The 10,484-nt window shown below is 41.8% G+C and overlaps 1 protein-coding gene across 17 annotated transcripts in view; it reads left to right on the top strand.

Annotated features, from left to right (window-relative positions):
• Positions 1-10,484, top strand: part of zfhx3b (zinc finger homeobox 3b) — a 349,963-nt gene that overhangs the window by 130,821 nt on the left and 208,658 nt on the right. The window contains exon 1 of one of the 17 annotated variants that reach the window (XM_030413366.1): positions 1,681-1,782. The exons of 15 other annotated variants lie outside the window; for them this stretch is intronic. The gene's annotated coding sequence lies outside the window, so the exon portion shown is untranslated. Of the gene's footprint in view, positions 1-1,680; positions 1,783-2,018; positions 2,337-10,484 lie in introns of those variants that run through there. One more of the 17 variants, XM_030413367.1, reaches the window with a different exon arrangement.

Raw genomic sequence — 10,484 nt, 5'->3', positions numbered from 1 at the left:
AGTGTGTGTGGCCCACGTGTGAATTTCTCAAACTGAGATACCGTTTTTTAATCGTTTGGTTGTAATCTTATCCTTCCATTGATATACATCATGCATTTATTACACCTTTATAAAACTTGTTTTGTTCTTGAAAACCTGCAAACAGTTCAGCATAAGTGCAGAGGCAGTATCCGGCTTTTGTTCAAATCTTCTTGAATATCTAACGGGTCAAACAGAAAGGCAGATGTTGTCTGTGTTTGGTATTGAAAATTTCAATATATTTGCTTTATTGAAAGTCTTCTTTCTTTATCCACTAAAACTTGGTTCAATCAGACGACTTATCATTATCAATCATATTAATTATTCATATAAATAAACAAATAACAACATAAGTTTGTTGGGAAATCTTTATAATAAATATTGTCAAATGTAACAGAAGTAAAGTGACTTTTGATTTAAATTAATAATGTAATTAAGGAGCTGGAGAAATTGATTACATTTAACAAAATTAGAGTAATCTCATTACAAAAATTGTTAAATTAATTTGGATGTAAAAAGTGAGTCAAATCAAATGTTCATCACTTTTTAATTTACTTAGTAAATTGAATGAGGTGTTTTAATTGCGAATTTAATAAACAGAGCCATTTTACCCATCTTGTGACAATCACTGTTTCTGCTTGAAGTAAAACTGATTACATTCGTCTGACAGCGTGGTTTGTGGATTTAAATATATATATAAAAAAATCATCTTTTGTATGTATAATGAAAAACTTTACTTACATTTTCTGGCACTTTTTAACACGACACTAGAATAATGCTTCTACAAGTGAGCTGTGTTTTTGATATTTGTGCCTTTTCCTGCTATTTGTGATTGTCTACCTCACTCTCTTACTTTATCCTTCTTTCTGTCAGACACACACACACGCACGCCTGCACGCGCGCACACACACACACACACACACACACTCTCACACACACACAAACATTTTTTGATGAAAAAAATAAGTGGCAGTGTGATTTGGGACAGCCTGGAGAAGCCAGCAGTGATGTCATTAAGCGGCACCCTGGATGATAAGGCAATCCCAGTCAGTGAATAAATAAATAAATTAAAATCATATCTTATGTATTCTTTTCACCTCCCTTTCAGACCCCCACTATCCCAAATCCTGACCCCTCATCCCTACCCCCCCTTACCACCACCCCTGCCTCCCCCAAACATACACACACTGCAAATACACCCCTTCGCTGCTGATGCAGCCACCACCGCTGTTCCCTTCCCCCTCGTGTCCACCAGCATATCAGGGGAAAAAAAAAATGAATGCAGCTTTGCAATAAATAATGCATTTCACTAATACACATTCAGGTGGAGTCAGTCTTTTGGCCCCATCTCATGCACATCCAGAGGGAAGAGAAATGTAGAATCCAAGAAGGGAAGGCTTTCCTCCTGAACTGAAAGCGGTGACGGCTCGATAATAGGCTAAAACAACGAGCATGAGAGCGAAAGAGTGAGAGAGAGACAGAGGGAGAGAGAGAGAGAGAGAGAGAGAGAGAGAGAGAGAGAGAGAGAGAGAGAGAGAGAGAGAGAGAGAGAAGGGGGGGTGAACAGAGGAAGAAGAGGGGGGCCAAGAGAGAGGGAGAGAGTGGCAAGCATATTATAACTCATCCATGTGGATCACCCTAGTAGATTGGGAGCAATCCCTTGTTGAAATTGTCTTCTAAACACTTAGAGAGAAGAACGGAGCAGCCAGCCCATCTCAGTGTGCCTGTGTGTGTATTCTCACACTGCCTGCTATCCCAGCCAAGGTAGAGAGACCTCTGACAGACCGCTTGTGCATGTGCGTGCGTGTGTGTGTATTCCACTCCTGCTCGCGTGCGTGTGTTCATGAGTGAGTGTGTGTGTGTGTGTGTGTGTACGCATGTGTGTTTGTGCTGTATCTTGCCTGAGCCAGCCAGCCAGCTAGTGAGTGTGTGCATGTGTGTGTTTGAGCGAGAGGGAGAGAGAGAGAGAGAGACAGAGAGAGAGAGAGAGAGAGAGAGAGAGAAGATGTGTGTGTGTGTAAGGAAGAGGGGGTATTATGCACCCTGGATGTTGCCTCGTGCTTTAAACAGCTGCCTACAAGCCCAGGTAGTGCGCGCCGGCTTCTAAATAAGCAGCACATTCACCGTCCCCTTCAGGACAAGAGGCTAGGCTGCAGAGTGTGAAATCAGACTAATACAGTGGCGTAGGGCTGTGCAGGAGCAGGAAGCAGCTCCTGCATGACTTACTTAGACTAGAGGTTTAGAGGACAAGAGCGAGCAGAAGAAAAAGAGGGGATTGGACGTCAGAGAGAACAGGGAGGAAAAAAACAGACAGTAAGGTCAGTAAATCCTTTTTTAATTTCTGCTCTGTGGATTCTTTCTTTCAGTCTACAGTACTTTGAGTACAGTTAGTGTGGAGCTGGGACTGAGGCTGAGGCTGTGGCTGCTTTGTTTTGCTGGAGAAAGTATTGATTCTTTGTAAGTTTGTGGGAAGTGTGCTCTTTTTGATCCTGCCAGGTGAGAGCAGATGGAAACACTGGATGTGGGGGGGCTGGCTTAGAGCGGCCCAACTCTTTACTTTGTGTGTGTGTGTGTGTGTGTGTGTCTGAGAGAGAGAGAGAGCGAGAGAGAGAGAGTGAGCGGTGTGAGAGAGAGAGAGAAAGAGAGAGAGAGAGAGTGTGTGTGTGTGTGTGTGTGTGTATAGTGTTCTTGTGTTTACATAACTTTATGCTTAGGTGTATAGATTGTTTACATTGCGTTATGTGCAGCTTATGTGGAAAAAAGCAAATGTTTCTTTTTTTTGGGAATTTGTACAGTAACCAAACTCCATCAAGTGTGTGTGTGTGTGTGTGTGTGTGTGTGTGTGTGTGTGTGTGTGTGTGCTTGCTGTGCTGTGATGCTGTGTACTAGAGAAGGGTGTGACAGTGCATTTAGGGCAGGGGCAGAGTCGCCGACCAGTAGCGTTGGAGTGGGCCAGATAACAGGACTGGGAGTAAAGCGGGTTGTGCCGAAAAAAAAAAGAAAAAAAAAGAGGAAATCACTTTTTCATCCTCAGTTTGAGTGGACGGTGTTGACAGACAGTGTATCTTCCTAACACCCCTCACAGTCACTGTGTCAGATGGCAACATATTACCCAATGAGAGGGTCAGTGTGTACAGGTGCAAAAAAAAACATGACCATAGTGCACACACACACACACACACACACACACACACACACACACACACACACACACACACACACACTCAAGAAGATGATGTCCACTGTTTAATTACAGAAAGTTTTCTTCTTAATGACAAAACACTTTTGTAAAATTATTCAGATGTTTAAAGTTACTTACTAATTATTTTGAATCATTAACAACATAAAAAAATAGTTCAGAATGTACTTTAAGTTTATGATTTTAGCATTTTAAGCTTTTTTTTATGTGGCACAAACCCACCGAATCTAGATTTTTTTTATCCAAAAGGAACATTTTGAGCAGGTGTGGAATACTGTGACGTGGTACATGGGGTGTGTGCCAGCATTTAGATGTGTTTAGCCACACGCAAGCACAGGAAAAGTGGAAAAGCCAGGACTACCAAATTGTCAGCAATACTAAAGACATCAACACAAAAATTTCAGCTATCCATCACAGCTGTCGGCTTGTTTCTGTGGCGACAGTGATTTATTCTAGTGCTGAAATCCATTTGGACTCTCTCTCTCTCTCTCTCTCTCTCTCTCTCTCTCTCTCCCTCACACACACACACACACACACTAACTAACTCACTTACTCACTTACTCACACTCACTAACACACACACATAAAAACCCCAAATGCCATGCACAGCTACTCCCCCCAGTGTTAATAAGTGTTGATTTTTTTCAATTGCAATTATTTGGAGTCGACAAGTGTTGATTGGAGAATTATCTGTTCACTCACAGAGCTGACATGGCTCCTGGGCAGGTGTTCAAAATATCAAACATGTCTTAGTGTGGAGATTGTGGACTTTAACCCTGTTTATGTGTGCACTTTCAGAGGGATTTTAACCCTGACAATTTGGCTTTGTATGAGCTCAAATAATAAGAAGAATCACTGTGTTTACTGACAGGGATCATTATGGGGGTGTGTTAATCAAAAGCACAAATTTAATATACCCTCATTGATTAAAAAAGAAGAACAATAGGGTGGAAAAAACATTACAGGCCCCCCTCAGTGAAGCAGTTACACTCAATCACTTCAAAGTTAACTTACCACCTCTAAAACTCATTAGATTTAGTCAGGTGTACCAAATAAACTGGCAAGTGAGTGTACATACAGTTAAAGGAAAAGTGTGACTTTCTCAAAGATTTTCTTGCTTTCCTGACACAAATTAAAGGACTATCATACTCCAGGGTTTATCAACACACTGTGCCAAAAAGCTAGCCATCAGGCACTCTCCTTCATGAGCCCTCTCTGCCAAATTAGGAAGAAAAGACACGAAAATAAAAGAGACTATTCAATTTCATATTTTTCTCTTTGCGCTCAGACTATTATAATTAAATTTTAAATCAAAATGTCATGCAATTTTTAATAACTATCAGTGGGGGTCTTTTTATCTTCTGCACACAGTAAACAATATACATAAATGAAGACTGTCACACAGTGATGATCCAGATTCTGAGCTCCATAAACCCCACACAGGAAGTAGCAGGTATTCTTACAAGCGTACAAGACTATTTTTGACACGGTATTAGCCGTACAGTGTTTTAGCTACGGTTGTGCTCATGACACAAGCAGAATAAATGTAGAAACATGAATGAAATCTGATATGTAGATTGAACTGACAGTGTGTGTGTTTGTGTGTTTGTGTGTATGTGTGTTCGTGGGAGAGGATGAGGAGCAAAACAGATGCCTGCTACAACGCTGGCTTGCTCCCCTCCTTCATCCCCCTCTCATTTAATTTCCTTTCCTTTCTCCACAGCTTCTCTGGTATTTTTTCATATGTCAGATGATAACTCAGGTCCTACAGCGTGCAGGAAGATTTATCAGTCAACACACTGCCCCTAATATCCCCCATCTGCCAGCAAGCACACCCAGTTCCCTAAGCCCATGCTCTAGCCCTAAGCCTTGGCCCAAGCCCTCTGACTGCACCCTAGGATTGGTGTGCGGCATGTGTGTGTGTGTGTGTGTGTGTGTGTGTGTGTGTGTGTGTGTGTGTCCATGTCCATGCATGCGCATCTGTTTGTGGATGCTTTCACGTGACCACGCGCCTGCCGCTGCCGTGTTGGCTGATGGGTATTTGTGCCACTGCTAAAACATGATGATGCTACTTTTGCAGATGCATGGTCAGGAGCTGTCAGCTCTCAATATGTTGGTCTGTCTGCACAGCTATCTCAGATGTTGATCTGAGCTGTGGCCCGTGTGTGTCTGGAGTCGGGTAGAACAGAGAAGGCTCTGCTCTGTTCTGGCCTGTCTATGTCTCGAGGGGCGAGGCTAGTGCTGAGGCTGAGGCTGAGGCTGGCCAGAGAGGTCACTCAGGCTCTACGAGAACCAGAAGTCAGGTCAAATCTTTGCTAGAATGCAGCACATGAAGCTACGGATAAATCGTTCAGTTCTCGGATGAAGAAAAATGTATATCCCTTTTATGATACATAACCAGTAAAAATCTATTTTTTTGTGTCTGTTTTTAGTTAATCAAAATACTAAGGAATGAAGTTGTAAATATAGCATACAACACTTACCAATTACTGATCAGTTTACTTCATTTTGTACGAGCATGCCTCTTATTTCAGTCTGACTGTAGTGCTGGTCGTGTCTTAGGCCTGTGTGACTTGGGCTGTCAGGGCTTCTGCATAGTGATTGAACTCCAGCTAAGGTCTGGGCCTTGCCATGATAACGTGCCAAACTTAGCTCTGCTCCTAAAATCCAGGATTAATGCCTGCTTTAAGAGCTTAACATGGTCAGCCATTCAAACATGCACTGGATTGACTGGGCTACCTTGGTTGTCTGTTATCTCCTGTAGAGTTTTACAAGCACAGCATGCAGCAGGGGAGCAGACTTTTAGCACCATCTCTGCCTCTCTCTCTTTCTCTCTCTGTCTCTCTGTCTCTCTCTCTCTCTCTCTCTCTCCATCCTATGCACTAGTGCACAGGCCATGAAACACTACTGACCTGGGGGGAACCTGTGCTTACTCTTTTTTTAGTACTGACATGGCATCCTTATGGCAACGCTTTTTGTTTTCTTGTTAAAAATTTTGTAATAGAAATAATTCCTCTTCTTCTTTAAACTGAGATCAAACAGAAAGTACGAAAATATATTTGTCTTGCCACTTTTGCAATATAATATTCTGTGGATTTAGTAGTTAACCAGATGTAAGTTCATTTCCTGTCTATAAATTTGACAAATAAAAAAACCTTGCGCCAGCAAAACAACACGTTAGTACATAATAGTCTGGACAAACCCTTTTTAGACTTTTTGTTACATATATGCATATATATTCACACATAGAAATCCAAACAAGTTTGCAAAAACATGCAACAAAGCTCCTTTTCTTTTCTCTCCTCCTCTATTTTTCTCACTTATTAAAACATACAGGAGAAACACAAACAGACGCTTGAAGCATTTGTTTTTTTCACGTCCAGGCTTCACAAGGTTTTTCTAGCATCCACCCTTTCCCTCCTTCATCTGTATAGTTCAATACAATAGAGCCTCACAAGATATTTGAAATGATTATTTTTTTAAATTCACTGATTTGGTTGTGTGGCTTTTGTTAGTGTGTGAATGCCTGCATGGTAGTAAGTGCGTGTGTTTTTCCTCCTTCAACAACACAAACTTGTCTATTGGCCCATTCACGCAGAGTGGCACCTGCTCTCTTCCTATAAGGTGTCCACCTCGGTGCTGTCAGTGTCGTAGAGCAGCTTGGATTGGACGCTGCCTGCAAATATATACCGACAGTGTTTACTGACTCCGGAAAGAGCTGCATCTAAATCCCTGCCTCTGCATGGACACAGGTTTTTTTTTTTTTAAACTAAAGCAGGTGCATCTGAAAGTCAGATACACAACACAGACACTTCGACGGTCAGAATTCCAGAGACATGTGCAATGTCTCATGTTGATTGTGAAAAATGGCACAGCCTTCCGGAAGTCATGAAAACACACCAAGCAGATAGAGAAGCTGATGCCTTCAAGGGGTTTAGTTTAATTACATTAATGTCCCTGATTTCTGCAATTCTGCTTGACATCCTTGTTGCCTCATTTGTTGATGTTTTTATATTTGTTTGCAAGTCAGGCTCCAGGTCCTTCTGCCCTTAAACCTCTAATAACCATTGGATGAAAATACGACATAATCATGTTAGCCTGCCCGGCACAGTGTCTGGAGCAAACACGTATGGTCATTCCACATCTTATTACAGCTTATTACTGCGGTCATGTGCATAATCACTTTACGCTTTTCTCATGTGTGAGTAACTTTTGCATCCTCATCTGTCACCCTGCTTTTTCAGCCATGGTGTTTCATCCAGTGTGTCACCCATGTCAACAGGAGGAAATCTAATTGTTTGCTCTATTATGATGCCTTCTCAAGGATAAAAATAAGAGCAGTGGCAGTTCACTGAGAAAGCCTTATTGTGTTTGGCCTTCACGAGCAAAATACTTGTTTTATGAACAACATTTTATCACAGTTTGCTCTTGACCTTATCGCTCGCGCAAATATAATTTTTTAATGGTGCTACTGGAGAGCGTAAATACAATTTGGTTACATAATGAAAAGAGTTTAAATATAGATAGTGAGCAGGGTGGTTCGCTGTGCGGTTCGGTTTTGCAAACTGAGCTCCTGAATTTTTTTCCAGAGCAGAATTTCTCATTATGATGTATAAGCGCAGGCAAGACCGGAGCAATGGGATGTGTTTCATGTTGTGCTCTGTGTAAGTGTAATGATGTTGGGGTTCGGTGCTATGTTGATTCCATCTTGGCTGTTCTGCAATAATTCAGGAGAGGAGGAGGAGGAGGGGGCGGGGTGGTGGTGGTGGAGAGGCACCATTTTACTCCTCCAATCCCCCTTCGCCACCACTGGAATATAATCCGCTGTCTCCTGACCTTCAAATCATGCAGCGCTGCAGTCATTTCAATTGGCCCGTCCGCCATTAGCGTGAAATGTCCTCTAGCCACTCTGCTTCTGCACATGGAAGATTTCCTTTCTCCCAGCATGGTTTCCCCTCTTCTACTTTGCTCCTTCCCTCCATCTCGCATTCTATCCGCCATGCCCCCTGAAGCCTGGCTGCGATGGAGGGTGGGAACCTCTTGCACTAAGGAAATGAGCCACCACAGGAGATGCTGTTGGTCAAAAGACGGGATGAAAAACACTCACTCCATTAGACTCTGATATGTTTGTGTTGCACTGTGTTCCTTTCCGAAAAGGAAAAATGTTTTAGTGTATACCTTATGAAATAGATATATGTTCTGCAGCAGCTGTCGGTGCATGTGTGACCTTTACAATTAAAGACATGTTGTTCAAGCTGGGTGCTAACATGCGGCACAATATGCATATATAAAATATCTAAAGACAGAAGTATTTTATCGTAAACAAGCGGTGACATTGGTGCATCCTTAAATAAACATAAACATAACGGCCGATGGCGAGTCTGTGGTCACAAGGTTCGTTGGAGCATGCCAAGGGCAGCTCTCCTCATCGCACTGGAAACAGGGAAGGAGATATACTGACTGGGGCATAGAAATCACGTGCCAGAGCTCAGCATGTGTTATGTTGCTGGTGGATAGATAGATAGATCAATTATTGAAAGAGGACATATTTGATATGATCTGAATATTAAAAATATATCAGAGGGCAAACAGCATCCATGGCTGTCTTCAGATCTGTGCTGAGAGATGTGTGTCAAATCTCCAGAGAGATGCTTTATTCAGAAGGGTCAAGGGGTTCTCTGACTGTTTGATAAGATGCAAGAATATTTTTTTTTAATTTTATTTTCGTTGTTCATTTATAAAAAGCAGTGTAAAAAAAATGTCAGCCGCACCTTTCAAAATTATGTTTATTATCGGCGTGCCTCATAAATTATTATTCCTCCATATTCATAACGACAGATGAATATCTCGTGACCCAGAATTCGTCTCACGATAAAACATCATTACACAAACATATATCTCAACATCTCTGTGTTTTTTTGTTTTTTTTTTTGTTTTTCCAAAACATGTAGCTTTCCTGGTTGTGCGCCGAGTGAATTTGGCTCAACCTGTCACTGCTTATCATGTTTCTGCGACAATAACAGTTGGAAATGTGTACTTCCATATGCATATACTGACTGCCTGAGTGTGTGCTAGCTTTGGGAAAGCACTGACCCAGGTGCAGGGGGTTAACTGATGACATGTGTTTACACAGATATTTACACAGCCACTGTGTCCCCTGCTTTTACACAAGTTCTCATCTGAAACCTTCCTCGAAGTCTATTTCACCCTACTGGTTGTTATTACATACAGTGTACATATTTATGATTAATGACCCCACTGGGGTTTATCCATAATGCTGTGACCTCAAGGTAAAATTGAAATGCATGCACTGGATGTAGAGCATTCTTATATTATTGCCCAATATACTTAGCAGCCATTACATTTGTTGGCACTGGTGAAAATAAAACAGAGGGCTATGAGGTTTCAAATCAACAAGGCCACTCTAAGAAATGGACTTATTGGAATTGCATTAAGTTGATTAGACTGAGAAATGAATACTATTTACAGTGGAGCAGTGTTAAACACTCTTGTTTCTCCCAGCTATAGGAGTGCATTGACAGTCAGTCAGCATCAATTAAATCTCCTGATCTGTATATCCTGAGAGGCCGGACTTGTTGTCTTCTAATAAAGCCGGTCTGTGGCAGCAGAATGTTTCATTTCCTCTTGGAGATTGCCCTCAGTAATGCACAGTGCTTATCATAGTCCTGGAAAAGGACTGCAACAACAGAGCGTTCTGATGCTTGATACCCAGATCAACCTGAGGCCAGTGCTCACAGCACTTCTAAGCAGAGGTTGGACTTGTGTAGTTGTACTGAACCACGGCCATTTAGACTCAGAAAAACGCCTGCTTTTTGAGTTATTGTGTGTTTGGTTATAATGTTACAATGTTAATATTGCGATATTAGTCCAGTTAAAAAATATTGCTTCAGTCTATACATGATTCGATTTTATTTCTCTCTCTTTTGGAAGAGATGGTATTTTGGGAATATTATAAGTGGTTTATATGTGTCTGTTTGTGCAGATGAAAATGAAAAATGGGGTCTGGGAAGGACAGGGGTTGTGAGGGGGCCAAGCTGTCCCTGGCCATTCATTCTCTCTGGCCCCCCTGTCTAATTAATGGGCCACGTTGATACACATTATTGCACCAGAGGGTCTGTCACTCATTAATCATGTGACCTTCTGTGGCACAGTTAATGACCTTGGAGGAGTAGATCAGCTGGAGATGGCTGAAGCCGTGGAATTAAATTGTTTCTGGAAGTGGTCATGGTCACATCAGGCACTTTAA

Source organism: Sparus aurata, chromosome 4, assembly GCF_900880675.1.
Source record: "Sparus aurata chromosome 4, fSpaAur1.1, whole genome shotgun sequence".
Classification (NCBI taxonomy): domain Eukaryota; kingdom Metazoa; phylum Chordata; class Actinopteri; order Spariformes; family Sparidae; genus Sparus; species Sparus aurata.
Note: the sequence above shows the minus strand (reverse complement) of the source record. Positions and strands in the feature narration are given on the sequence as shown.